The sequence below is a fragment of the Rhamphochromis longiceps genome, linkage group LG22, assembly GCF_057381845.1.
Source record: "Rhamphochromis longiceps isolate RC_006_pf linkage group LG22, R_longiceps_female_GT1.1, whole genome shotgun sequence".
Classification (NCBI taxonomy): Eukaryota; Metazoa; Chordata; class Actinopteri; order Cichliformes; family Cichlidae; genus Rhamphochromis; species Rhamphochromis longiceps.
Window position 1 is genome coordinate 11,802,881 of NC_140577.1, and position 23,989 is coordinate 11,826,869.

Below are 23,989 nucleotides of genomic sequence, written 5' to 3' on the forward strand. Positions count from 1 at the left end.
TCCTGGGTGGAGCAGAGGGCAGTCAATACTAATGTAATGTTCTTGAGTGTGGGTGGAGAGCACTGACTCCACTTGATCCAGGGACAAACCTTGGTTTGCTTTTAGCATACTGATGAGCTGCAGTATAAAGGTTCATTACATTAACCCACACAGGGTATAAGTTAAGTGAGTGAGAGGCGTATGAATGTGTGTTGGTCACTTATGGTCCTTCGGTGGTCCTTATAGAGAGAGGACCCTGTAAGAGAGGTGGAACCAGAGCAAGACTAAATGAGTCTCCTAATTAGAGGCAGAAAATTGAGCAACAGCTCAGATCCATGGGTCTGTAATGAGAGTATTAATCAGAGTGTTGTAATAGAGACAAGAGTCATCAGACAGATGTCCGTCTCTTCATCGGACTCTGCAGCTGAACATCTGGTTGTAGATGGATGAGAGACCATTCAGTCAGCATTGCATTTGGCTATTAATTTGGCTTTTCATGTGGAGCAGCATGAATCAGTGCTTCATACACCAGTGTAGTGAACTCAGCATAGCGCACACTGCCTGGCCTTTATAGTAAAACACAAGACTGTGCATGGGAAATAGAAAGAACACAAACAGAGATGCATAAACTCGCCGTAATTACTTTACTTTCAAATGTAGGTGAATGCATTTGAACGTGTGATGTCTGCTCTTACAACTGATTGACTTATTGCAAAGAAGGGAGACATGACCTTTTCAAAAAAGAAAAAAAAAAGTCAAAATTTGAATAAATACTGATCTTTTGGTAAAATGGTACAACAGATTGACACTGTTATTCAAAAATTGATTATATCAGTGAAGATAATTCAGGTTGCCTTGGAACTGTTCGCAGCCGAGTGTGAAGTGGTGGGAATGAGAATCAGCACCTCCAAATCTGAGGCCATGGTCCTCAGCCGGAAAAGGGTGGAGTGCCCACTCCGGGTCAGGGACAAGTTCCTGCCCCAAATGGAGGAGTTTAAGTATCTCGGGGTCTTGTTCACAAGTGATGGGAGAAGGGAGCAGGACCTCGACAGACGGGTTGGTGCAGCGGCTGCAGTAATGCGGACGCTGTACCGGTCTGTTGTGGTGAAGAGAGAGCTGAGTGTAAAAGCGAAGCTCTCAATTTACCGGTCGATCTATGCCTCTACCCTCACCTATGGTCACGAGCTGTGGGTATTGACTGAAAGAACGAGATTGCGAATACAAGCGGCGGAAATGAGCTTCCTCCGAAGGGTGGCTGGCCTCTCCCTTAGAGATAGGGTGAGAAGTTCAGCCATCCGGGAGGGGCTCAGAGTAGAGCAGTTGCTCCTCCACATCGAAAGGAGCCAGTTGAGGTGGTTCAGGCACCTGACAAGGATGCCTCCTGGGTGAGGTTTTCCGGGCATGTCCCACCGGGAGGAGGCCCTGGGGAAGACCCAGGACAGGCTGGAGAGATTATATCTCTCGGCTGGCCTGGGAACGCCTTGGTATCCCGCGGACAAGCTGGAGGAGGTGGCTGGGGAGAGGGAGGTCTGGGCTTCTCTGCTTGGGCTGCTGCCACCGCGACCCGGCCCCGGATAAGCGGAAGGAAATGGATGGATGGATGGAGATAATTCAGGTTACTGAAGCAACCAGCTTATTTTTGTAGTTCTGGTTGATTTCTACGTTTCTTATGTATTTTAAAAAGTTTTCTCAACAAAAAAGTTTGATTTATTTATATAAAATAATTTTAAGATGCACTTTAAGTGGTCTAACCATGAGAAATTATATAAAAATACTCGAAGTAGTTTTAGTCTAAGGCAGAGGTGGAGGTTTCTTCTGCTAAGCCAGCATGGTTTAGTCTAAATTTAACATCAACACTTTAATTTGTCTGATATAATAATTAAATGAAGCAACCAGCTTATTTATGTGGAAAAATATCTTAAATTACTGTGATTAAAGTTTACCAAACACAGTGTTAACTACAGGGAGGCAAAAAGAAAACGTCACCTAGCTTATATTTAGACTTAAAACTGTTAGGATGCCTGGGTCGTCGACCCAGGGTTTTTGAGTTTATGATATTATTTATACTGTCTAGTTTTTGGTTTCTTTGAGTTCTGTCTTATGGCTTAGGTCTCTGTCTTCTTTAGTTGCTCTGTCTCCCCTATCACCTGCATCCCCTTGTCTAGTTCGCGTCTATGTGTATCTTAAGTTCCTATATCCCCGTGTTCAGTCAGTGTTTGTGTCTGCCCTGTTCCCACGTCTCTGTTCCCTTTGTAGTGCCTGCATGTGAGTCTGTGTCTTTGTTCAGTCTGTGTTATGTGTTTCCTGTTTTACTTTGAAGGTCTCCGTCTTTTCTCAGTGTGTTCAGGTTACGCTTCTTTGGTCTCGTCAGTTCTGATTTGCCCCAGCTGTGTTTCCCTTCTGTTACTCATTTCCTGATTGCTCCCTCTGTGTATTTAAGCCCTGTGTTTCTTAGTGTCTGGGTCGCGATCTACCGTTTATTTTGCTGTGTGTTTTGCCAGTCCACCGGTGTTAGTTTATGTTCAGTTTTTCCCAGTTATGTTATGTTTACGTTCAGCATTAAAGCTGTTTTGGTTTAAGTTTGTCTCCGGAGTCTGCATCTTGGGTCCTATTCCTGTTTGCACACAGCCGTCACCTAACAAAAACAGACTGCACAGTCTACTGCTTGCACTATGAGCAACATCATGTATTTTATCACAGAGTAAATCATTATTACAGCTATTTTAGCTGATTTAAGGCTCCTTTGACAACGTATTTGAAGCTCTCATACAAGAGAGTTAAGAAAAAACTGTAACAAATAAATAAGTCAATAAAACAATAATATACTTATAATAAATGTCTGTCTATAATATAGACAGACATTTACAAGCATGTTTTTAGATTGTTGGAGAAATCCAGAGAACATGCAAACATCCACACCGAAAGGAATCGGCCAGCAGATTCAAACCCAGATCCCCTTTGGAGTGAGGTGATAGTGCTAAACGCTGCACCAATGTGCCACCACTTCTGAATGTGTATGTGTGTAAACACACATTAACAGTGATGAAGTGGTAAGTCATGACAGTAAATCAGCAACCACAAATAGCAGGATTTTAAAGTAGTGAAGCAGGTAAACGTCACTCAGTCTTCGTTAATCTAATTTAAACCTGCGTCTTTCCATCTGTAACATACTGAAATGGTTATTTGGCAAAAGATTTAGCATATCACCTGGTATTTCCTAAGAAATTATGTGTTACCCTCGTCATACTCAGCTCAGTTCTGGACAGGTTTGGGGTGGCCTACTTTGCTAAGACCAAGTCTACTGTTGCCATTGTTTATAAATCTGGAAAATTACATCATTACTTGGCACAACTTCCCCAACCACATCTTTACTGGCCAGCAGAGGTCTCTAGTGTTCTGCAGAAATATAGACATCGACTACAAACCTGCTGTGGATGTAAATCATTGACTTGCTGCCTGCATGCTGTTGATTCAGGTAACAATTAGGTTGAAATACAACCTATTTTCACTGTTTATGCTTTGATAAGTTGTTTCCACATCTGCCCATTGCTTTTCCATCTTGACATTTGGAAGTAATAACATTTTGATTATTCCATAAAGAAGTTATTATGACAGCATTGCTGCTGTCAGTGCCTTTGTATGTTAGCTTACAAGAATTTAGCTAAGAAGCAAATCATAGAGTTCTCAAAGGAAATTAGAGTCACAAAACATGGGCAGTAATAAAACCTGAAGCTCATAACAGTGCAGGTTGTTTGTGTGTGTAGTTTGCATGCAGTATGTGTGTGTGTTTTCCTGTTGCCCATGGAAGAGGAAATTAAAGTGGTGAGCAATGACAAGGCAGAAGACAAGTAAGGTGTCCTCTGCATTGATTTCAGTGAAACAAGCTTCAGGGGAACCATTGTCCTCACTCCATCACATTTAGACTTTTGACACAGTCATCCTTTTGGCTTAGAAGCAAAAATCTTCTCATACTGAGTTTCCAGCCTGAAGCCCCTCTGACAAACACAAGTGTCAAGTTAGACCACTAATTGGGGTCCTTCTGCTTCTGTTCAAATGAGGGATAATTGAGCCCACAGAGAGCCTTAGTGACAGTTTTGCTTAAGGTCTGCCGCTGCTGTCTAGTATCTTTGTCCGCCTTTTATGCTTTCGGTCCTCCAGGGTGATCTAATAATGAAAAAATATGTATGTCTTCAAACTGTAGGGTTCATTAGTGTAATGGCTTTAACTCTGACATTTAACTCTGGCAAACGATTGATGACTAAAATAGATTATAATGAAATTTGATAAGCAAAAAGTCTTTGAAGTGTCTTTTTTTTATTACCTTTCTATTTTGAATAATTTTTCATGGAAACTAGGGATTTTTATATATGATGTGCAAATAGTTTAACTTCATGATGGAGAAAATGAATTCACAGCTGCAGCTTGCGTTTTCAGTACTGACTAAAGGACTAAAGTGGTCCTAAGGTGCTGGCATTTTTTGATATGTGAAATCTTGCACTGTTGCCAGCCAGATACTTTCCAGATGGTATTACATGGTGGATCAAAAATCTTTCAGGTCCTGTCCATGTGAAATATTTGTGAATCCCTTGAGCCAAAGGGCCCAACTTTCACTCTGTAGGAAAACTCCATTATTGATTTGTGTGGCAATTTTCAGTTTCACTACAGCCTGGAGAGTTGTTTGTCACTGGCCAGTCAGTAAATCAGTCACTTCCGTTCACAAAAATATGCTAAAGAACAGAACAATCATATGGAATTTCTCTGCCAACTGACTGGGGAATACACATTTTTCCCTAGTGACAGGTGGTTGCCAGGGGATCACTGAACAGTTTGTAAGTCAATTTTGCAATTATTATAATACTATTTTTTTCCTTGCAATTGTTGGTTGCCAGATGGTTGGGGAGCAGTCTTTAGGTGCTTTATTCACTTGACTCTACATTTCACCATTTGGTCACACGTCCAAAATGGCGGATTTGTTAATGTCACATGGTTAGTGGTCATGTGTCTGCAAACCTGTTTGTTTTCTTGGGGGGTTTTTAACCAGTGGAATTGCCCCCTGCTGGCAGTTAGAAATAATGCTGGTTTGTGGCATTTACTTATGCACCTTTGTAACTGAAGAGACTTCCTTAAACCTGCAGTAGATTCAGTTTTCATAGACAAAAGCTATATCTATCTTTTATATGCCCTCTACTGCATTAACAGCAATGAATTAACGAGCTTTAAATTAGTTGCGATAAGGTTATCAGAAGGTTATTTCATCAATTTCACTTAAAATATGTTATGTACGGACCTGGATTTTTGATATTATGAAGGCCATCTCTGATACATTTGTGTTAATTTCCTGGTCTTAATTGTCTTCATTCTTGTACAAGTATTGGTATTAAAAAGAATCATACAAAGTGCTGCCTCCATATTTAGCATCACGCAGGCTTATTTCTAAGCCTCCTAATGAATATGCATGGCTTCATCTTACACCTGTGCATGGAAAGAGGCAGTAGGGAGAGAGATACAGTGAAATATTCGGTCAAAGGCAGAGATCCAATAAAATCCCTCTCCTTTGCTTTTAGCTTCTCTTTCCTGTTTCTGTCTGACTTACACACACAAATACACACACAGTCGAATAAACATAGTCAGCTGACCTTGTCAGCATACAGGGTCAATAGCTCCCCTCTAGTTCATTAAGTAGTTAGTGGCGAGGTTGTGAATAATGCAGGCTGGTGTGCAAACATATGCAATCTTTTGGCAAGCTGAGCACTGCTGCATGCCACTTATATAGGCTGTACTCAGTTATACATCTCACTCACAAATTAAATAAAGAGAAAAATGTTTTGACTCAAGATGACATGATGTCATAATTTTAAGATTACGGTAGAGTAAAACCAAAGTAAGAGCTGTCAGAAACAATAAGGGTTTTTTACATATCAGATAAGAGAGACATTTTATGGAGCCATCTTGGTGGGTAGCAAAGTTTGCACTAAACAGATAAAATGCTCCATAAACAAACTGGCTCAAAATTATCTCAGTTCTCATGGTTGCCAGAAACAATTAGATGATGTAAAATGCTAATCTAATCCAACTTTTCGTTGAACATGCAGTGTCGGCTGAGCAAACGAAGGTTACTGTGTCTGTCTATTTCTATGTTATTACATGGCTTTGATTTGAACTCTGAATCTGCTAGGAGCAAAATGCTGAGGGACATGCAGATTATGAGTGTGAATAGGTGCACAAAGTGATTGGCAGTGTAACATTATGTAGAAGTACCAGGAACAGGGACAGCCAAGCTCACAGATCTAAATAATAATACGATCACTGATGTAATACATCAGTTATTCAAATTCTGACAGCCATCTCTAAATTGAGCCTTGTTATTCATTAGTTTTCCCTGTAACCTTTCAAAATGTGCACAGACTGAACAACAATCTTTTTTTTTTACATCTACAGTGGGGCAAAAAAGTATTTAGTCAGCCACCGATTGTGCAAGTTCCCCCACCTAAAATGATGACAGAGGTCAGTAATTTGCACCAGAGGTACACTTCAACTGTGAGAGACAGAATGTGAAAAAAAAAATCCATGAATCCACATGGTAGGATTTGTAAAGAATTTATTCGTAAATCAGGGTGGAAAATAAGTATTTGGTCAATAACAAAAATACAACTCAATACTTTGTAACATAACCTTTGTTGGAAATAACAGAGGTCAAACGTTTACTATAGGTCTTTACCAGGTTTGCACACACAGTAGCTGGTATTTTGGCCCATTCCTCCATGCAGATCTTCTCGAGAGCAGTGATGTTTTGGGGCTGTCGCCGAGCAACACGGACTTTCAACTCCCGCCACAGATTTTCTATGGGGTTGAGGTCTGGAGACTGGCTAGGCCACTCCAGGACTTTCAAATGCTTCTTACGGAGCCACTCTTTTGTTGCCCGGGCAGTGTGTTTTGGATCATTGTCATGTTGGAAGACCCAGCCTCGTTTCATCTTCAAAGTTCTCACTGATGGAAGGAGGTTTTGGCTCAAAATCTCACGATACATGGCCCCATTCATTCTGTCCTTAACACGGATCAGTCGTCCTGTCCCCTTGGCAGAAAAACAGCCCCATAGCATGATGTTTCCACCCCCATGCTTCACAGTAGGTATGGTGTTCTTGGGATGCAACTCAGTATTCTTCTTCCTCCAAACACGACGAGTTGAGTTTATACCAAAAAGTTCTACTTTGGTTCCATCTGACCACATGACATTCTCCCAATCCTCTGCTGTATCATCCATGTGCTCTCTGGCAAACTTCAGACGGGCCTGGACATGCACTGGCTTCAGCAGCGGAACACGTCTGGCACTGCGGGATTTGATTCCCTGCCATTGTAGTGTGTTACTGATGGTGACCTTTGTTACTTTGGTCCCAGCTCTCTGCAGGTCATTCACCAGGTCCCCCCGTGTGGTTCTGGGATCTTTGCTCACCGTTCTCATGATCATTTTGACCCCACGGGATGAGATCTTGCGTGGAGCCCCAGATCGTGGGAGATTATCAGTGGTCTTGTATGTCTTCCATTTTCTGATGATTGCTCCCACAGTTGATTTTTTCACACCAAGCTGCTTGCCTATTGTAGATTCACTCTTCCCAGTCTGGTGCAGGTCTACAATACTTTTCCTGGTGTCCTTCGAAAGCTCTTTGGTCTTGGCCATGGCGGAGTTTGGAGTCTGACTGTTTGAGGCTGTGGACAGGTGTCTTTTATACAGATGATGAGTTCAAACAGGTGCCATTCATACAGGTAACGAGTGGGGGACAGAAAAGCGTCTTACAGAAGACGTTACAGGTCTGTGAGAGCCAGAGATTTTCCATGTTTGAGGTGACCAAATACTTATTTTCCACCCTGATTTACGAATAAATTCTTTACAAATCCTACCATGTGGATTCATGGATTTTTTTTTTCACATTCTGTCTCTCACAGTTGGAGTGTACCTCTGGTGCAAATTACTGACCTCTGTCATCATTTTAGGTGGGGGAACTTGCACAATCGGTGGCTGACTAAATACTTTTTTGCCCCACTGTACAAATAAAACCCTCCTTTTGCCACTTGCTACAGGTACCTTTCAGATGTCTGGATCAGAAAAAAAAATTGTAGGGCATGGTTCAGAGTTCAAAATTGGGAAACATCTCTAAAGTTCTGAAACAAGAACTCCAGAAACAAAAAGCTGGCAGCACAACATGTGATTGTTTTTCATTAAAGAGGTAGTTTGACATTTTGAAAAGTATGCGTATGCACTTGGATGCATGTATAAGGTGCACATATACTTAAAAATTAAAGGAACAATTTTTTAATCCGAGTATAGCATCATCTATTATCCTTTTGAAGCCTAACAACTCAGTAGCGAAGAAAGATGTTTCCCAACACTTTTTAAAAACATTTATAACTCCTATAACTGCTAAACCATTTGCTCAATTAAAATAATTCCAACACTTCTAGAAAACAGCGACTCTACACTTTACAGTGATATTAGTGTTATTACTATAATCCCACGCACGGTGTCACATCAGCCCCATGAAGACGAAGGTTGGCTGAGAGAGTTAGTGAGAGAGATGAGCTCTCAAGAAAACAGCTGGTTTATTGGACCTTTGGGTTATGTTTAACATGTTTTTTAATTGTTTTGTTGATGCTTTTTGTTGTTGTTTTTTCTGTAAAAACCGGATAATCACTGAAAAAGACAGAGTTGATGCTTTCAGGAACCATTGGAATTTTTTGATCAAGCTAATGGTTCAAGAGTTATGGTGGTTTGACTTTTGTTTTAATAATTTAAATTCCTAGGATATTAATTTAGTCTGGTGTATATACCAGACAAGACTTTTGACAGTTTGACCTAATTTGATGTTAAGGAAATTATCAACAGGTACACTAGAGTGGAAAACCCTGAAACAAGTGGCACTGGCAATTTTTCCATCCGTGTCATATCTCAAATCAAATCAAATCAAATCAAATCACTTTGATTATCACATCACATGTGCTAGTACACTGGTACAGCACATGTGACTGAAATTGCTTCACAAGCAACAGTGGTAAGAAAAATACAGAACCATAAGATACAAGCCAAATATAGGAACAGGAATGTGACAATTGTAAGAAAAGTAAAAATATAAGAATGTATGCACATTACTATATATATATATATATATATATATATATATATATATATATATATATATATATATATATATATATATATATGTATGTGTGTGTGTGTGTGTGTGTGTGTGTGTGTGTGTGTGCACGTATCTACATATATCTAAAATAAAATATGAAGAGGTCAGCAGTATGAATAATGTGCAAAAGAAATGGCAATATGTACAAAATGGAATGCATAAATGTCGAAGTACCAATGAGTGTTTGTGTGTTAAACTCAACAAAGTGCGGCTTGTTGAGGTAGCTGTAGGGTTGCTGTGAAATCAGCTTTGCAGGTTATAGGAACTTTTGTAGTGAAGAGCTTTCGTTAACATGACAGAGCTCTGCTTTCTAAGTGGAAGCCTGAATTGAAATCCCGCTTGTATCTGGCATTTGTCATGGAATACCAGAATTGCCACCTCCACCACTGGCACCCTGTGCTTTTCACAGAGGACAGCGGATTTAACCTTAGAACATATAACACATGTGAAAGCTTCCCGAGAAGTCGTGGGGAACTTTATGCTGAATGTAACATCCTTGATTATGAGTGCTTTGCTGGTGGGTCAGTGATGGTCTGGAGAGGCACATGCACTGAGGTATGCACAGGCCTCTACAGGCAAGGCAACAGCACAATGAGTGCAGTTAGGTATGGGCATGAAATTCTCCGACCCACTGTCAGACCCTACGCTGGTGCAATGGCTCCTGGCTTTCTTCCTGCTGCCCGGCCTCATCCGACAAGAGTATGCAGGCAGTTTGCGTGGGGACTGATACCGCTGACCGACACTCCCCACCCCCCAACCCTCTATTGGCCTACTTGACCAAAATTCAATACAACACCCCTGGGACATTTAGCTTTGGTCCATCTGACACCACCAGGTTGGAACTCAGACTGTCCAGGAGCTCAGTGATGCCCTGGTCCAGATCTGGGGAGAAGATTCCCCGGGAGACATTCAGTCGTCTCAATCGGAGCATGCCCCGTGGTGTGGCATGCATACAAGGACATAAGAGCTTGAATGGATGATAGAAAAACTTGAAAGTAGCCTGTGCTTTCTTTGCCTGCGCTTGAAATGCTAGTCAACCTCCCCCAGCTATAAGAACCTGTGTCCATCTTAAAGCCTTACTGCTGAAGAAGCCCAGCTAGCTCAGTCGGGAGAGCATGAGACTCTTAATCTTAGGGTCGTGGGTTCGAGCCCCACGTTGGGCGAGGGGACTTTTGTGCAAATGCCCGCAAGAGTGAAAACACGTGTGTATAGAGAACAGCAAATGGCGTGTTGTGCAAAGGAAGATGAATGTATGGTAACAGAAACCAAAGTTCCACTGTCGTGTCTGCACAAGTCCACATCTCCACCATTTGATGATTCTGGACTAAATTTAAGGAGAGCTTAGCAAAAAAGCAACACTCTAGGTTTACCTGCATCCCTACTCTCACCTAGGGTCACAAACTGTGGGTAGTGAATGAAAGCATGAGCTCACAGATATAAGCAGCGGCAATGAGTTTTCTCAGTCAGGTGGCAGTGCTCGGCCTCGGAGATTGGATGACAAGCTTAGTATTTCAGGAGGAACTCAGATTACAGCTGCAACTCCTCCACATCGAAAGGAGCCTGCTGAGGTGGTTGGGACATTTGAACATCCAGGATGACTTTGAAGAGGTGGTTGGTCAACTCGTCAGGATGGCCGAGTGGTCTAAGGCGCCGGACTCAAGGATAGGCTCCTTCCAGACAAAAGGGACTTCTGGTCTCCAAATGGAGGCGTAGGTTCAAATCCCACTCCTGACATCTACTTTCTTTACTTAAACATATGTTTTCAAGAGCTTCATCAACCTTTGTGTGTTAAACTCAACAAAGTGCGGCTTGTTGAGGTAGCTGTAGGGTTGCTGTGAAATCAGCTTTGCAGCTTATAGGAACTTTTGTAGTGAAGAGCTTTCGTTAACATGACAGAGCTCTGCTTTCTAAGTGGAAGCCTGAATTGAAATCCCGCTTGTATCTGGCATTTGTCATGGAATACCAGAATTGCCACCTCCACCACTGGCACCCTGTGCTTTTCACAGAGGACAGCGGATTTAACCTTAGAACATATAACACATGTGAAAGCTTCCCGAGAAGTCGTGGGGAACTTTATGCTGAATGTAACATCCTTGATTATGAGTGCTTTGCTGGTGGGTCAGTGATGGTCTGGAGAGGCACATGCACTGAGGTATGCACAGGCCTCTACAGGCAAGGCAATGGCACAATGTGTGCAGTTAGGTATGGGCATGAAATTCTCCGACCCACTGTCAGACCCTACGCTGGTGCAATGGCTCTTGGCTTTCTTCCTGCTTCCCGGCCTCATCCGACAAGAGTATGCAGGCAGTTTGCGTGGGGACTGATACCGCTGACCGACACTCCCCACCCCCCAACCCTATATTGGCCTACTTGACCAAAATTCAATACAACACCCCTGGGACATTTAGCTTTGGTCCATCTGACACCACCAGGTTGGAACTCAGACTGTCCAGGAGCTCAGTGATGCCCTGGTCCAGATCTGGGGAGAAGATTCCCCGGGAGACATTCAGTCGTCTCAATCGGAGCATGCCCCGTGGTGTGGCATGCATACAAGGACATAAGAGCTTGAATGGATGATAGAAAAACTTGAAAGTAGCCTGTGCTTTCTTTGCCTGCGCTTGAAATGCTAGTCAACCTCCCCCAGCTATAAGAACCTGTGTCCATCTTAAAGCCTTGCTGCTGAAGAAGCCCAGCTAGCTCAGTCGGGAGAGCATGAGACTCTTAATCTCAGGGTCGTGGGTTCGAGCCCCACGTTGGGCGAGGGGACTTTTGTGCAAATGCCCGCAAGAGAGAAAACACGTGTGTATAGAGAACAGCAAATGGCGTGTTGTGCAAAGGAAGATGAATGTATGGTAACAGAAACCAAAGTTCCACTGTCGTGTCTGCACAAGTCCACATCTCCACCATTTAATTTGATGATTCTGGACTAAATTTCAAGAGAGCTTAGCAAAAAAGCAACACTCTAGGTTTACCAGCATCCCTACTCTCACCTAGGGTCACAAACTATGGGTAGTGAATGAAAGCATGAGCTCACAGATATAAGCAGCGCAATGAGTTTTCGCCGTCGGGTGGCAGTGCTCGGCCTCGGAGATTGGATGACAAGCTTAGTATTTCAGGAGGAACTCAGATTACAGCTGCAACTCCTCCACATCGAAAGGAGCCTGCTGAGGTGGTTCGGACATTTGAACATCCAGGATGACTTTGAAGAGGTGGTTGGTCAACTCGTCAGGATGGCCGAGTGGTCTAAGGCGCCAGACTCAAGGATAGGCTCCTTCCAGACAAAAGGGACTTCTGGTCTCCAAATGGAGGCGTGGGTTCAAATCCCACTCCTGACATCTACTTTCTTTACTTAAACATATGTTTTCAAGAGCTTCATCAACCTTTGTGTGTTAAACTCAACAAAGTGCGGCTTGTTGAGGTAGCTGTAGGGTTGCTGTGAAATCAGCTTTGCAGCTTATAGGAACTTTTGTAGTGAAGAGCTTTCGTTAACATGACAGAGCTCTGCTTTCTAAGTGGAAGCCTGAATTGAAATCCCGCTTGTATCTGGCATTTGTCATGGAATACCAGAATTGCCACCTCCACCACTGGCACCCTGTGCTTTTCACAGAGGACAGCGGATTTAACCTTAGAACATATAACACATGTGAAAGCTTCCCGAGAAGTCGTGGGGAACTTTATGCTGAATGTAACATCCTTGATTATGAGTGCTTTGCTGGTGGGTCAGTGATGGTCTGGAGAGGCACATGCACTGAGGTATGCACAGGCCTCTACAGGCAAGGCAACGGCACAATGAGTGCAGTTAGGTATGGGCATGAAATTCTCCGACCCACTGTCAGACCCTACGCTGGTGCAATGGCTCCTGGCTTTCTTCCTGCTGCCCGGCCTCATCCGACAAGAGTATGCAGGCAGTTTGCGTGGGGACTGATACCGCTGACTGACACTCCCCACCCCCCAACCCTATATTGGCCTACTTGACCAAAATTCAATACAACACCCCTGGGGCATTTAGCTTTGGTCCATCTGACACCACCAGGTTGGAACTCAGACTGTCCAGGAGCTCAGTGATGCCCTGGTCCAGATCTGGGGAGAAGATTCCCCGGGAGACATTCAGTCGTCTCAATCGGAGCATGCCCCGTGGTGTGGCATGCATACAAGGACATAAGAGCTTGAATGGATGATAGAAAAACTTGAAAGTAGCCTGTGCTTTCTTTGCCTGCACTTGAAATGCTAGTCAACCTCCCCCAGCTATAAGAACCTGTGTCCATCTTAAAGCCTTGCTGCTGAAGAAGCCCAGCTAGCTCAGTCGGGAGAGCATGAGACTCTTAATCTCAGGGTCGTGGGTTCGAGCCCCACGTTGGGCGAGGGGACTTTTGTGCAAATGCCCGCAAGAGAGAAAACACGTGTGTATAGAGAACAGCAAATGGCGTGTTGTGCAAAGGAAGATGAATGTATGGTAACAGAAACCAAAGTTCCACTGTCGTGTCTGCACAAGTCCACATCTCCACCATTTGATGATTCTGGACTAAATTTCAAGAGAGCTTAGCAAAAAAGCAACACTCTAGGTTTACCTGCATCCCTACTCTCACCTAGGGTCACAAACTATGGGTAGTGAATGAAAGCATGAGCTCACAGATATAAGCAGCGCAATGAGTTTTCGCCGTCGGGTGGCAGTGCTCGGCCTCGGAGATTGGATGACAAGCTTAGTATTTCAGGAGGATCTCAGATTACAGCTGCAACTCCTCCACATCGAAAGGAGCCTGCTGAGGTGGTTCGGACATTTGAACATCCAGGATGACTTTGAAGAGGTGGTTGGTCAACTCGTCAGGATGGCCGAGTGGTCTAAGGCGCCAGACTCAAGGATAGGCTCCTTCCAGACAAAAGGGACTTCTGGTCTCCAAATGGAGGCGTGGGTTCAAATCCCACTCCTGACATCTACTTTCTTTACTTAAACATATGTTTTCAAGAGCTTCATCAACCTTTGTGTGTTAAACTCAACAAAGTGCGGCTTGTTGAGGTAGCTGTAGGGTTGCTGTGAAATCAGCTTTGCAGCTTATAGGAACTTTTGTAGTGAAGAGCTTTCGTTAACATGACAGAGCTCTGCTTTCTAAGTGGAAGCCTGAATTGAAATCCCGCTTGTATCTGGCATTTGTCATGGAATACCAGAATTGCCACCTCCACCACTGGCACCCTGTGCTTTTCACAGAGGACAGCGGATTTAACCTTAGAACATATAACACATGTGAAAGCTTCCCGAGAAGTCGTGGGGAACTTTATGCTGAATGTAACATCCTTGATTATGAGTGCTTTGCTGGTGGGTCAGTGATGGTCTGGAGAGGCACATGCACTGAGGTATGCACAGGCCTCTACAGGCAAGGCAACGGCACAATGAGTGCAGTTAGGTATGGGCATGAAATTCTCCGACCCACTGTCAGACCCTACGCTGGTGCAATGGCTCCTGGCTTTCTTCCTGCTGCCCGGCCTCATCCGACAAGAGTATGCAGGCAGTTTGCGTGGGGACTGATACCGCTGACTGACACTCCCCACCCCCCAACCCTATATTGGCCTACTTGACCAAAATTCAATACAACACCCCTGGGGCATTTAGCTTTGGTCCATCTGACACCACCAGGTTGGAACTCAGACTGTCCAGGAGCTCAGTGATGCCCTGGTCCAGATCTGGGGAGAAGATTCCCCGGGAGACATTCAGTCGTCTCAATCGGAGCATGCCCCGTGGTGTGGCATGCATACAAGGACATAAGAGCTTGAATGGATGATAGAAAAACTTGAAAGTAGCCTGTGCTTTCTTTGCCTGCGCTTGAAATGCTAGTCAACCTCCCCCAGCTATAAGAACCTGTGTCCATCTTAAAGCCTTGCTGCTGAAGAAGCCCAGCTAGCTCAGTCGGGAGAGCATGAGACTCTTAATCTCAGGGTCGTGGGTTCGAGCCCCACGTTGGGCGAGGGGACTTTTGTGCAAATGCCCGCAAGAGAGAAAACACGTGTGTATAGAGAACAGCAAATGGCGTGTTGTGCAAAGGAAGATGAATGTATGGTAACAGAAACCAAAGTTACACTGTCGTGTCTGCACAAGTCCACATCTCCACCATTTAATTTGATGATTCTGGACTAAATTTCAAGAGAGCTTAGCAAAAAAGCAACACTCTAGGTTTACCTGCATCCCTACTCTCACCTAGGGTCACAAACTATGGGTAGTGAATGAAAGCATGAGCTCACAGATATAAGCAGCGCAATGAGTTTTCGCCGTCGGGTGGCAGTGCTCGGCCTCGGAGATTGGATGACAAGCTTAGTATTTCAGGAGGATCTCAGATTACAGCTGCAACTCCTCCACATCGAAAGGAGCCTGCTGAGGTGGTTTGGACATTTGAACATCCAGGATGACTTTGAAGAGGTGGTTGGTCAACTCGTCAGGATGGCCGAGTGGTCTAAGGCGCCAGACTCAAGGATAGGCTCCTTCCAGACAAAAGGGACTTCTGGTCTCCAAATGGAGGCGTGGGTTCAAATCCCACTCCTGACATCTACTTTCTTTACTTAAACATATGTTTTCAAGAGCTTCATCAACCTTTGTGTGTTAAACTCAACAAAGTGCGGCTTGTTGAGGTAGCTGTAGGGTTGCTGTGAAATCAGCTTTGCAGCTTATAGGAACTTTTGTAGTGAAGAGCTTTCGTTAACATGACAGAGCTCTGCTTTCTAAGTGGAAGCCTGAATTGAAATCCCGCTTGTATCTGGCATTTGTCATGGAATACCAGAATTGCCACCTCCACCACTGGCACCCTGTGCTTTTCACAGAGGACAGCGGATTTAACCTTAGAACATATAACACATGTGAAAGCTTCCCGAGAAGTCGTGGGGAACTTTATGCTGAATGTAACATCCTTGATTATGAGTGCTTTGCTGGTGGGTCAGTGATGGTCTGGAGAGGCACATGCACTGAGGTATGCACAGGCCTCTACAGGCAAGGCAACGGCACAATGAGTGCAGTTAGGTATGGGCATGAAATTCTCCGACCCACTGTCAGACCCTACGCTGGTGCAATGGCTCCTGGCTTTCTTCCTGCTGCCCGGCCTCATCCGACAAGAGTATGCAGGCAGTTTGCGTGGGGACTGATACCGCTGACTGACACTCCCCACCCCCCAACCCTATATTGGCCTACTTGACCAAAATTCAATACAACACCCCTGGGGCATTTAGCTTTGGTCCATCTGACACCACCAGGTTGGAACTCAGACTGTCCAGGAGCTCAGTGATGCCCTGGTCCAGATCTGGGGAGAAGATTCCCCGGGAGACATTCAGTCGTCTCAATCGGAGCATGCCCCGTGGTGTGGCATGCATACAAGGACATAAGAGCTTGAATGGATGATAGAAAAACTTGAAAGTAGCCTGTGCTTTCTTTGCCTGCGCTTGAAATGCTAGTCAACCTCCCCCAGCTATAAGAACCTGTGTCCATCTTAAAGCCTTGCTGCTGAAGAAGCCCAGCTAGCTCAGTCGGGAGAGCATGAGACTCTTAATCTCAGGGTCGTGGGTTCGAGCCCCACGTTGGGCGAGGGGACTTTTGTGCAAATGCCCGCAAGAGAGAAAACACGTGTGTATAGAGAACAGCAAATGGCGTGTTGTGCAAAGGAAGATGAATGTATGGTAACAGAAACCAAAGTTACACTGTCGTGTCTGCACAAGTCCACATCTCCACCATTTAATTTGATGATTCTGGACTAAATTTCAAGAGAGCTTAGCAAAAAAGCAACACTCTAGGTTTACCAGCATCCCTACTCTCACCTAGGGTCACAAACTATGGGTAGTGAATGAAAGCATGAGCTCACAGATATAAGCAGCGCAATGAGTTTTCGCCGTCGGGTGGCAGTGCTCGGCCTCGGAGATTGGATGACAAGCTTAGTATTTCAGGAGGAACTCAGATTACAGCTGCAACTCCTCCACATCGAAAGGAGCCTGCTGAGGTGGTTCGGACATTTGAACATCCAGGATGACTTTGAAGAGGTGGTTGGTCAACTCGTCAGGATGGCCGAGTGGTCTAAGGCGCCAGACTCAAGGATAGGCTCCTTCCAGACAAAAGGGACTTCTGGTCTCCAAATGGAGGCGTGGGTTCAAATCCCACTCCTGACATCTACTTTCTTTACTTAAACATATGTTTTCAAGAGCTTCATCAACCTTTGTGTGTTAAACTCAACAAAGTGCGGCTTGTTGAGGTAGCTGTAGGGTTGCTGTGAAATCAGCTTTGCAGCTTATAGGAACTTTTGTAGTGAAGAGCTTTCGTTAACATGACAGAGCTCTGCTTTCTAAGTGGAAGCCTGAATTGAAATCCCGCTTGTATCTGGCATTTGTCATGGAATACCAGAATTGCCACCTCCACCACTGGCACCCTGTGCTTTTCACAGAGGACAGCGGATTTAACCTTAGAACATATAACACATGTGAAAGCTTCCCGAGAAGTCGTGGGGAACTTTATGCTGAATGTAACATCCTTGATTATGAGTGCTTTGCTGGTGGGTCAGTGATGGTCTGGAGAGGCACATGCACTGAGGTATGCTCAGGCCTCTACAGGCAAGGCAATGGCACAATGAGTGCAGTTAGGTATGGGCATGAAATTCTCCGACCCACTGTCAGACCCTACGCTGGTGCAATGGCTCCTGGCTTTCTTCCTGCTGCCCGGCCTCATCCGACAAGAGTATGCAGGCAGTTTGCGTGGGGACTGATACCGCTGACTGACACTCCCCACCCCCCAACCCTATATTGGCCTACTTGACCAAAATTCAATACAACACCCCTGGGGCATTTAGCTTTGGTCCATCTGACACCACCAGGTTGGAACTCAGACTGTCCAGGAGCTCAGTGATGCCCTGGTCCAGATCTGGGGAGAAGATTCCCCGGGAGACATTCAGTCGTCTCAATCGGAGCATGCCCCGTGGTGTGGCATGCATACAAGGACATAAGAGCTTGAATGGATGATAGAAAAACTTGAAAGTAGCCTGTGCTTTCTTTGCCTGCGCTTGAAATGCTAGTCAACCTCCCCCAGCTATAAGAACCTGTGTCCATCTTAAAGCCTTGCTGCTGAAGAAGCCCAGCTAGCTCAGTCGGGAGAGCATGAGACTCTTAATCTCAGGGTCGTGGGTTCGAGCCCCACGTTGGGCGAGGGGACTTTTGTGCAAATGCCCGCAAGAGAGAAAACACGTGTGTATAGAGAACAGCAAATGGCGTGTTGTGCAAAGGAAGATGAATGTATGGTAACAGAAACCAAAGTTCCACTGTCGTGTCTGCACAAGTCCACATCTCCACCATTTGATGATTCTGGACTAAATTTCAAGAGAGCTTAGCAAAAAAGCAACACTCTAGGTTTACCTGCATCCCTACTCTCACCTAGGGTCACAAACTATGGGTAGTGAATGAAAGCATGAGCTCACAGATATAAGCAGCGCAATGAGTTTTCGCCGTCGGGTGGCAGTGCTCGGCCTCGGAGATTGGATGACAAGCTTAGTATTTCAGGAGGATCTCAGATTACAGCTGCAACTCCTCCACATCGAAAGGAGCCTGCTGAGGTGGTTCGGACATTTGAACATCCAGGATGACTTTGAAGAGGTGGTTGGTCAACTCGTCAGGATGGCCGAGTGGTCTAAGGCGCCAGACTCAAGGATAGGCTCCTTCCAGACAAAAGGGACTTCTGGTCTCCAAATGGAGGCGTGGGTTCAAATCCCACTCCTGACATCTACTTTCTTTACTTAAACATATGTTTTCAAGAGCTTCATCAACCTTTGTGTGTTAAACTCAACAAAGTGCGGCTTGTTGAGGTAGCTGTAGGGTTGCTGTGAAATCAGCTTTGCAGCTTATAGGAACTTTTGTAGTGAAGAGCTTTCGTTAACATGACAGAGCTCTGCTTTCTAAGTGGAAGCCTGAATTGAAATCCCGCTTGTATCTGGCATTTGTCATGGAATACCAGAATTGCCACCTCCACCACTGGCACCCTGTGCTTTTCACAGAGGACAGCGGATTTAACCTTAGAACATATAACACATGTGAAAGCTTCCCGAGAAGTCGTGGGGAACTTTATGCTGAATGTAACATCCTTGATTATGAGTGCTTTGCTGGTGGGTCAGTGATGGTCTGGAGAGGCACATGCACTGAGGTATGCTCAGGCCTCTACAGGCAAGGCAATGGCTCAATGAGTGCAGTTAGGTATGGGCATGAAATTCTCCGACCCACTGTCAGACCCTACGCTGGTGCAATGGCTCCTGGCTTTCTTCCTGCTGCCCGGCCTCATCCGACAAGAGTATGCAGGCAGTTTGCGTGGGGACTGATACCGCTGACTGACACTCCCCACCCCCCAACCCTATATTGGCCTACTTGACCAAAATTCAATACAACACCCCTGGGGCATTTAGCTTTGGTCCATCTGACACCACCAGGTTGGAACTCAGACTGTCCAGGAGCTCAGTGATGCCCTGGTCCAGATCTGGGGAGAAGATTCCCCGGGAGACATTCAGTCGTCTCAATCGGAGCATGCCCCGTGGTGTGGCATGCATACAAGGACATAAGAGCTTGAATGGATGATAGAAAAACTTGAAAGTAGCCTGTGCTTTCTTTGCCTGCGCTTGAAATGCTAGTCAACCTCCCCCAGCTATAAGAACCTGTGTCCATCTTAAAGCCTTGCTGCTGAAGAAGCCCAGCTAGCTCAGTCGGGAGAGCATGAGACTCTTAATCTCAGGGTCGTGGGTTCGAGCCCCACGTTGGGCGAGGGGACTTTTGTGCAAATGCCCGCAAGAGAGAAAACACGTGTGTATAGAGAACAGCAAATGGCGTGTTGTGCAAAGGAAGATGAATGTATGGTAACAGAAACCAAAGTTACACTGTCGTGTCTGCACAAGTCCACATCTCCACCATTTAATTTGATGATTCTGGACTAAATTTCAAGAGAGCTTAGCAAAAAAGCAACACTCTAGGTTTACCTGCATCCCTACTCTCACCTAGGGTCACAAACTATGGGTAGTGAATGAAAGCATGAGCTCACAGATATAAGCAGCGCAATGAGTTTTCGCCGTCGGGTGGCAGTGCTCGGCCTCGGAGATTGGATGACAAGCTTAGTATTTCAGGAGGATCTCAGATTACAGCTGCAACTCCTCCACATCGAAAGGAGCCTGCTGAGGTGGTTCGGACATTTGAACATCCAGGATGACTTTGAAGAGGTGGTTGGTCAACTCGTCAGGATGGCCGAGTGGTCTAAGGCGCCAGACTCAAGGATAGGCTCCTTCCAGACAAAAGGGACTTCTGGTCTCCAAATGGAGGCGTGGGTTCAAATCCCACTCCTGACATCTACTTTCTTTACTTAAACATATGTTTTCAAGAGCTTCATCAACCTTTGTGTGTTAAACTCAACAAAGTGCGGCTTGTTGAGGTAGCTGTAGGGTTGCTGTGAAATCAGCTTTGCAGCTTATAGGAACTTTTGTAGTGAAGAGCTTTCGTTAACATGACAGAGCTCTGCTTTCTAAGTGGAAGCCTGAATTGAAATCCCGCTTGTATCTGGCATTTGTCATGGAATACCAGAATTGCCACCTCCACCACTGGCACCCTGTGCTTTTCACAGAGGACAGCGGATTTAACCTTAGAACATATAACACATGTGAAAGCTTCCCGAGAAGTCGTGGGGAACTTTATGCTGAATGTAACATCCTTGATTATGAGTGCTTTGCTGGTGGGTCAGTGATGGTCTGGAGAGGCACATGCACTGAGGTATGCACAGGCCTCTACAGGCAAGGCAACGGCACAATGAGTGCAGTTAGGTATGGGCATGAAATTCTCCGACCCACTGTCAGACCCTACGCTGGTGCAATGGCTCCTGGCTTTCTTCCTGCTGCCCGGCCTCATCCGACAAGAGTATGCAGGCAGTTTGCGTGGGGACTGATACCGCTGACTGACACTCCCCACCCCCCAACCCTATATTGGCCTACTTGACCAAAATTCAATACAACACCCCTGGGGCATTTAGCTTTGGTCCATCTGACACCACCAGGTTGGAACTCAGACTGTCCAGGAGCTCAGTGATGCCCTGGTCCAGATCTGGGGAGAAGATTCCCCGGGAGACATTCAGTCGTCTCAATCGGAGCATGCCCCGTGGTGTGGCATGCATACAAGGACATAAGAGCTTGAATGGATGATAGAAAAACTTGAAAGTAGCCTGTGCTTTCTTTGCCTGCGCTTGAAATGCTAGTCAACCTCCCCCAGCTATAAGAACCTGTGTCCATCTTAAAGCCTTGCTGCTGAAGAAGCCCAGCTAGCTCAGTCGGGAGAGCATGAGACTCTTAATCTCAGGGTCGTGGGTTCGAGCCCCACGTTGGGCGAGGGGACTTTTGTGCAAATGCCCGCAAGAGAGAAAACACGTGTGTATAGAGAACAGCAAATGGCGTGTTGTGCAAAGGAAGATGAATGTATGGTAACAGAAACCAAAGTTACACTGTCGTGTCTGCACAAGTCCACATCTCCACCATTTAATTTGATGATTCTGGACTAAATTTCAAGAGAGCTTAGCAAAAAAGCAACACTCTAGGTTTACCTGCATCCCTACTCTCACCTAGGGTCACAAACTATGGGTAGTGAATGAAAGCATGAGCTCACAGATATAAGCAGCGCAATGAGTTTTCGCCGTCGGGTGGCAGTGCTCGGCCTCGGAGATTGGATGACAAGCTTAGTATTTCAGGAGGATCTCAGATTACAGCTGCAACTCCTCCACATCGAAAGGAGCCTGCTGAGGTGGTTCGGACATTTGAACATCCAGGATGACTTTGAAGAGGTGGTTGGTCAACTCGTCAGGATGGCCGAGTGGTCTAAGGCGCCAGACTCAAGGATAGGCTCCTTCCAGACAAAAGGGACTTCTGGTCTCCAAATGGAGGCGTGGGTTCAAATCCCACTCCTGACATCTACTTTCTTTACTTAAACATATGTTTTCAAGAGCTTCATCAACCTTTGTGTGTTAAACTCAACAAAGTGCGGCTTGTTGAGGTAGCTGTAGGGTTGCTGTGAAATCAGCTTTGCAGCTTATAGGAACTTTTGTAGTGAAGAGCTTTCGTTAACATGACAGAGCTCTGCTTTCTAAGTGGAAGCCTGAATTGAAATCCCGCTTGTATCTGGCATTTGTCATGGAATACCAGAATTGCCACCTCCACCACTGGCACCCTGTGCTTTTCACAGAGGACAGCGGATTTAACCTTAGAACATATAACACATGTGAAAGCTTCCCGAGAAGTCGTGGGGAACTTTATGCTGAATGTAACATCCTTGATTATGAGTGCTTTGCTGGTGGGTCAGTGATGGTCTGGAGAGGCACATGCACTGAGGTATGCACAGGCCTCTACAGGCAAGGCAACGGCACAATGAGTGCAGTTAGGTATGGGCATGAAATTCTCCGACCCACTGTCAGACCCTACGCTGGTGCAATGGCTCCTGGCTTTCTTCCTGCTGCCCGGCCTCATCCGACAAGAGTATGCAGGCAGTTTGCGTGGGGACTGATACCGCTGACTGACACTCCCCACCCCCCAACCCTATATTGGCCTACTTGACCAAAATTCAATACAACACCCCTGGGGCATTTAGCTTTGGTCCATCTGACACCACCAGGTTGGAACTCAGACTGTCCAGGAGCTCAGTGATGCCCTGGTCCAGATCTGGGGAGAAGATTCCCCGGGAGACATTCAGTCGTCTCAATCGGAGCATGCCCCGTGGTGTGGCATGCATACAAGGACATAAGAGCTTGAATGGATGATAGAAAAACTTGAAAGTAGCCTGTGCTTTCTTTGCCTGCGCTTGAAATGCTAGTCAACCTCCCCCAGCTATAAGAACCTGTGTCCATCTTAAAGCCTTACTGCTGAAGAAGCCCAGCTAGCTCAGTCGGGAGAGCATGAGACTCTTAATCTCAGGGTCGTGGGTTCGAGCCCCACGTTGGGCGAGGGGACTTTTGTGCAAATGCCCGCAAGAGAGAAAACACGTGTGTATAGAGAACAGCAAATGGCGTGTTGTGCAAAGGAAGATGAATGTATGGTAACAGAAACCAAAGTTACACTGTCGTGTCTGCACAAGTCCACATCTCCACCATTTGATGATTCTGGACTAAATTTCAAGAGAGCTTAGCAAAAAAGCAACACTCTAGGTTTACCAGCATCCCTACTCTCACCTAGGGTCACAAACTATGGGTAGTGAATGAAAGCATGAGCTCACAGATATAAGCAGCGCAATGAGTTTTCGCCGTCGGGTGGCAGTGCTCGGCCTCGGAGATTGGATGACAAGCTTAGTATTTCAGGAGGAACTCAGATTACAGCTGCAACTCCTCCACATCGAAAGGAGCCTGCTGAGGTGGTTCGGACATTTGAACATCCAGGATGACTTTGAAGAGGTGGTTGGTCAACTCGTCAGGATGGCCGAGTGGTCTAAGGCGCCAGACTCAAGGATAGGCTCCTTCCAGACAAAAGGGACTTCTGGTCTCCAAATGGAGGCGTGGGTTCAAATCCCACTCCTCACATCTACTTTCTTTACTTAAACATATGTTTTCAAGAGCTTCATCAACCTTTGTGTGTTAAACTCAACAAAGTGCGGCTTGTTGAGGTAGCTGTAGGGTTGCTGTGAAATCAGCTTTGCAGCTTATAGGAACTTTTGTAGTGAAGAGCTTTCGTTAACATGACAGAGCTCTGCTTTCTAAGTGGAAGCCTGAATTGAAATCCCGCTTGTATCTGGCATTTGTCATGGAATACCAGAATTGCCACCTCCACCACTGGCACCCTGTGCTTTTCACAGAGGACAGCGGATTTAACCTTAGA

The 23,989-nt window shown here is 45.5% G+C and overlaps 18 non-coding genes across 18 annotated transcripts; all 18 read left to right on the forward strand.

Moving 5' to 3' along the window:
- The first annotated feature begins 10,257 nt into the window (after window positions 1-10,257).
- Window positions 10,258-10,330, forward strand: trnak-cuu (transfer RNA lysine (anticodon CUU)). The gene has a single exon. It is a non-coding gene; the product is annotated as a tRNA-Lys (tRNA).
- Window positions 10,331-10,790: 460 nt separating this feature from the next.
- trnal-caa (transfer RNA leucine (anticodon CAA)) lies at window positions 10,791-10,901 on the forward strand. The gene is made up of 2 exons: window positions 10,791-10,828; window positions 10,856-10,901. It is a non-coding gene; the product is annotated as a tRNA-Leu (tRNA).
- Window positions 10,902-11,854: 953 nt separating this feature from the next.
- On the forward strand, window positions 11,855-11,927 carry trnak-cuu (transfer RNA lysine (anticodon CUU)). The gene has a single exon. It is a non-coding gene; the product is annotated as a tRNA-Lys (tRNA).
- Window positions 11,928-12,391: 464 nt separating this feature from the next.
- trnal-caa (transfer RNA leucine (anticodon CAA)) lies at window positions 12,392-12,502 on the forward strand. Its single transcript has 2 exons — window positions 12,392-12,429; window positions 12,457-12,502. It is a non-coding gene; the product is annotated as a tRNA-Leu (tRNA).
- A 953-nt stretch (window positions 12,503-13,455) lies between these two features.
- On the forward strand, window positions 13,456-13,528 carry trnak-cuu (transfer RNA lysine (anticodon CUU)). Its single transcript has one exon. It is a non-coding gene; the product is annotated as a tRNA-Lys (tRNA).
- A 459-nt stretch (window positions 13,529-13,987) lies between these two features.
- Window positions 13,988-14,098, forward strand: trnal-caa (transfer RNA leucine (anticodon CAA)). The gene is made up of 2 exons: window positions 13,988-14,025; window positions 14,053-14,098. It is a non-coding gene; the product is annotated as a tRNA-Leu (tRNA).
- Window positions 14,099-15,051: 953 nt separating this feature from the next.
- trnak-cuu (transfer RNA lysine (anticodon CUU)) lies at window positions 15,052-15,124 on the forward strand. The gene has a single exon. It is a non-coding gene; the product is annotated as a tRNA-Lys (tRNA).
- Window positions 15,125-15,588: 464 nt separating this feature from the next.
- trnal-caa (transfer RNA leucine (anticodon CAA)) lies at window positions 15,589-15,699 on the forward strand. Its single transcript has 2 exons — window positions 15,589-15,626; window positions 15,654-15,699. It is a non-coding gene; the product is annotated as a tRNA-Leu (tRNA).
- A 953-nt stretch (window positions 15,700-16,652) lies between these two features.
- On the forward strand, window positions 16,653-16,725 carry trnak-cuu (transfer RNA lysine (anticodon CUU)). The gene has a single exon. It is a non-coding gene; the product is annotated as a tRNA-Lys (tRNA).
- A 464-nt stretch (window positions 16,726-17,189) lies between these two features.
- trnal-caa (transfer RNA leucine (anticodon CAA)) lies at window positions 17,190-17,300 on the forward strand. The gene is made up of 2 exons: window positions 17,190-17,227; window positions 17,255-17,300. It is a non-coding gene; the product is annotated as a tRNA-Leu (tRNA).
- A 953-nt stretch (window positions 17,301-18,253) lies between these two features.
- Window positions 18,254-18,326, forward strand: trnak-cuu (transfer RNA lysine (anticodon CUU)). The gene has a single exon. It is a non-coding gene; the product is annotated as a tRNA-Lys (tRNA).
- A 459-nt stretch (window positions 18,327-18,785) lies between these two features.
- Window positions 18,786-18,896, forward strand: trnal-caa (transfer RNA leucine (anticodon CAA)). The gene is made up of 2 exons: window positions 18,786-18,823; window positions 18,851-18,896. It is a non-coding gene; the product is annotated as a tRNA-Leu (tRNA).
- A 953-nt stretch (window positions 18,897-19,849) lies between these two features.
- Window positions 19,850-19,922, forward strand: trnak-cuu (transfer RNA lysine (anticodon CUU)). Its single transcript has one exon. It is a non-coding gene; the product is annotated as a tRNA-Lys (tRNA).
- A 464-nt stretch (window positions 19,923-20,386) lies between these two features.
- Window positions 20,387-20,497, forward strand: trnal-caa (transfer RNA leucine (anticodon CAA)). Its single transcript has 2 exons — window positions 20,387-20,424; window positions 20,452-20,497. It is a non-coding gene; the product is annotated as a tRNA-Leu (tRNA).
- Window positions 20,498-21,450: 953 nt separating this feature from the next.
- On the forward strand, window positions 21,451-21,523 carry trnak-cuu (transfer RNA lysine (anticodon CUU)). Its single transcript has one exon. It is a non-coding gene; the product is annotated as a tRNA-Lys (tRNA).
- A 464-nt stretch (window positions 21,524-21,987) lies between these two features.
- Window positions 21,988-22,098, forward strand: trnal-caa (transfer RNA leucine (anticodon CAA)). The gene is made up of 2 exons: window positions 21,988-22,025; window positions 22,053-22,098. It is a non-coding gene; the product is annotated as a tRNA-Leu (tRNA).
- A 953-nt stretch (window positions 22,099-23,051) lies between these two features.
- trnak-cuu (transfer RNA lysine (anticodon CUU)) lies at window positions 23,052-23,124 on the forward strand. Its single transcript has one exon. It is a non-coding gene; the product is annotated as a tRNA-Lys (tRNA).
- A 459-nt stretch (window positions 23,125-23,583) lies between these two features.
- Window positions 23,584-23,694, forward strand: trnal-caa (transfer RNA leucine (anticodon CAA)). The gene is made up of 2 exons: window positions 23,584-23,621; window positions 23,649-23,694. It is a non-coding gene; the product is annotated as a tRNA-Leu (tRNA).
- The last annotated feature ends 295 nt before the right edge of the window (window positions 23,695-23,989 follow it).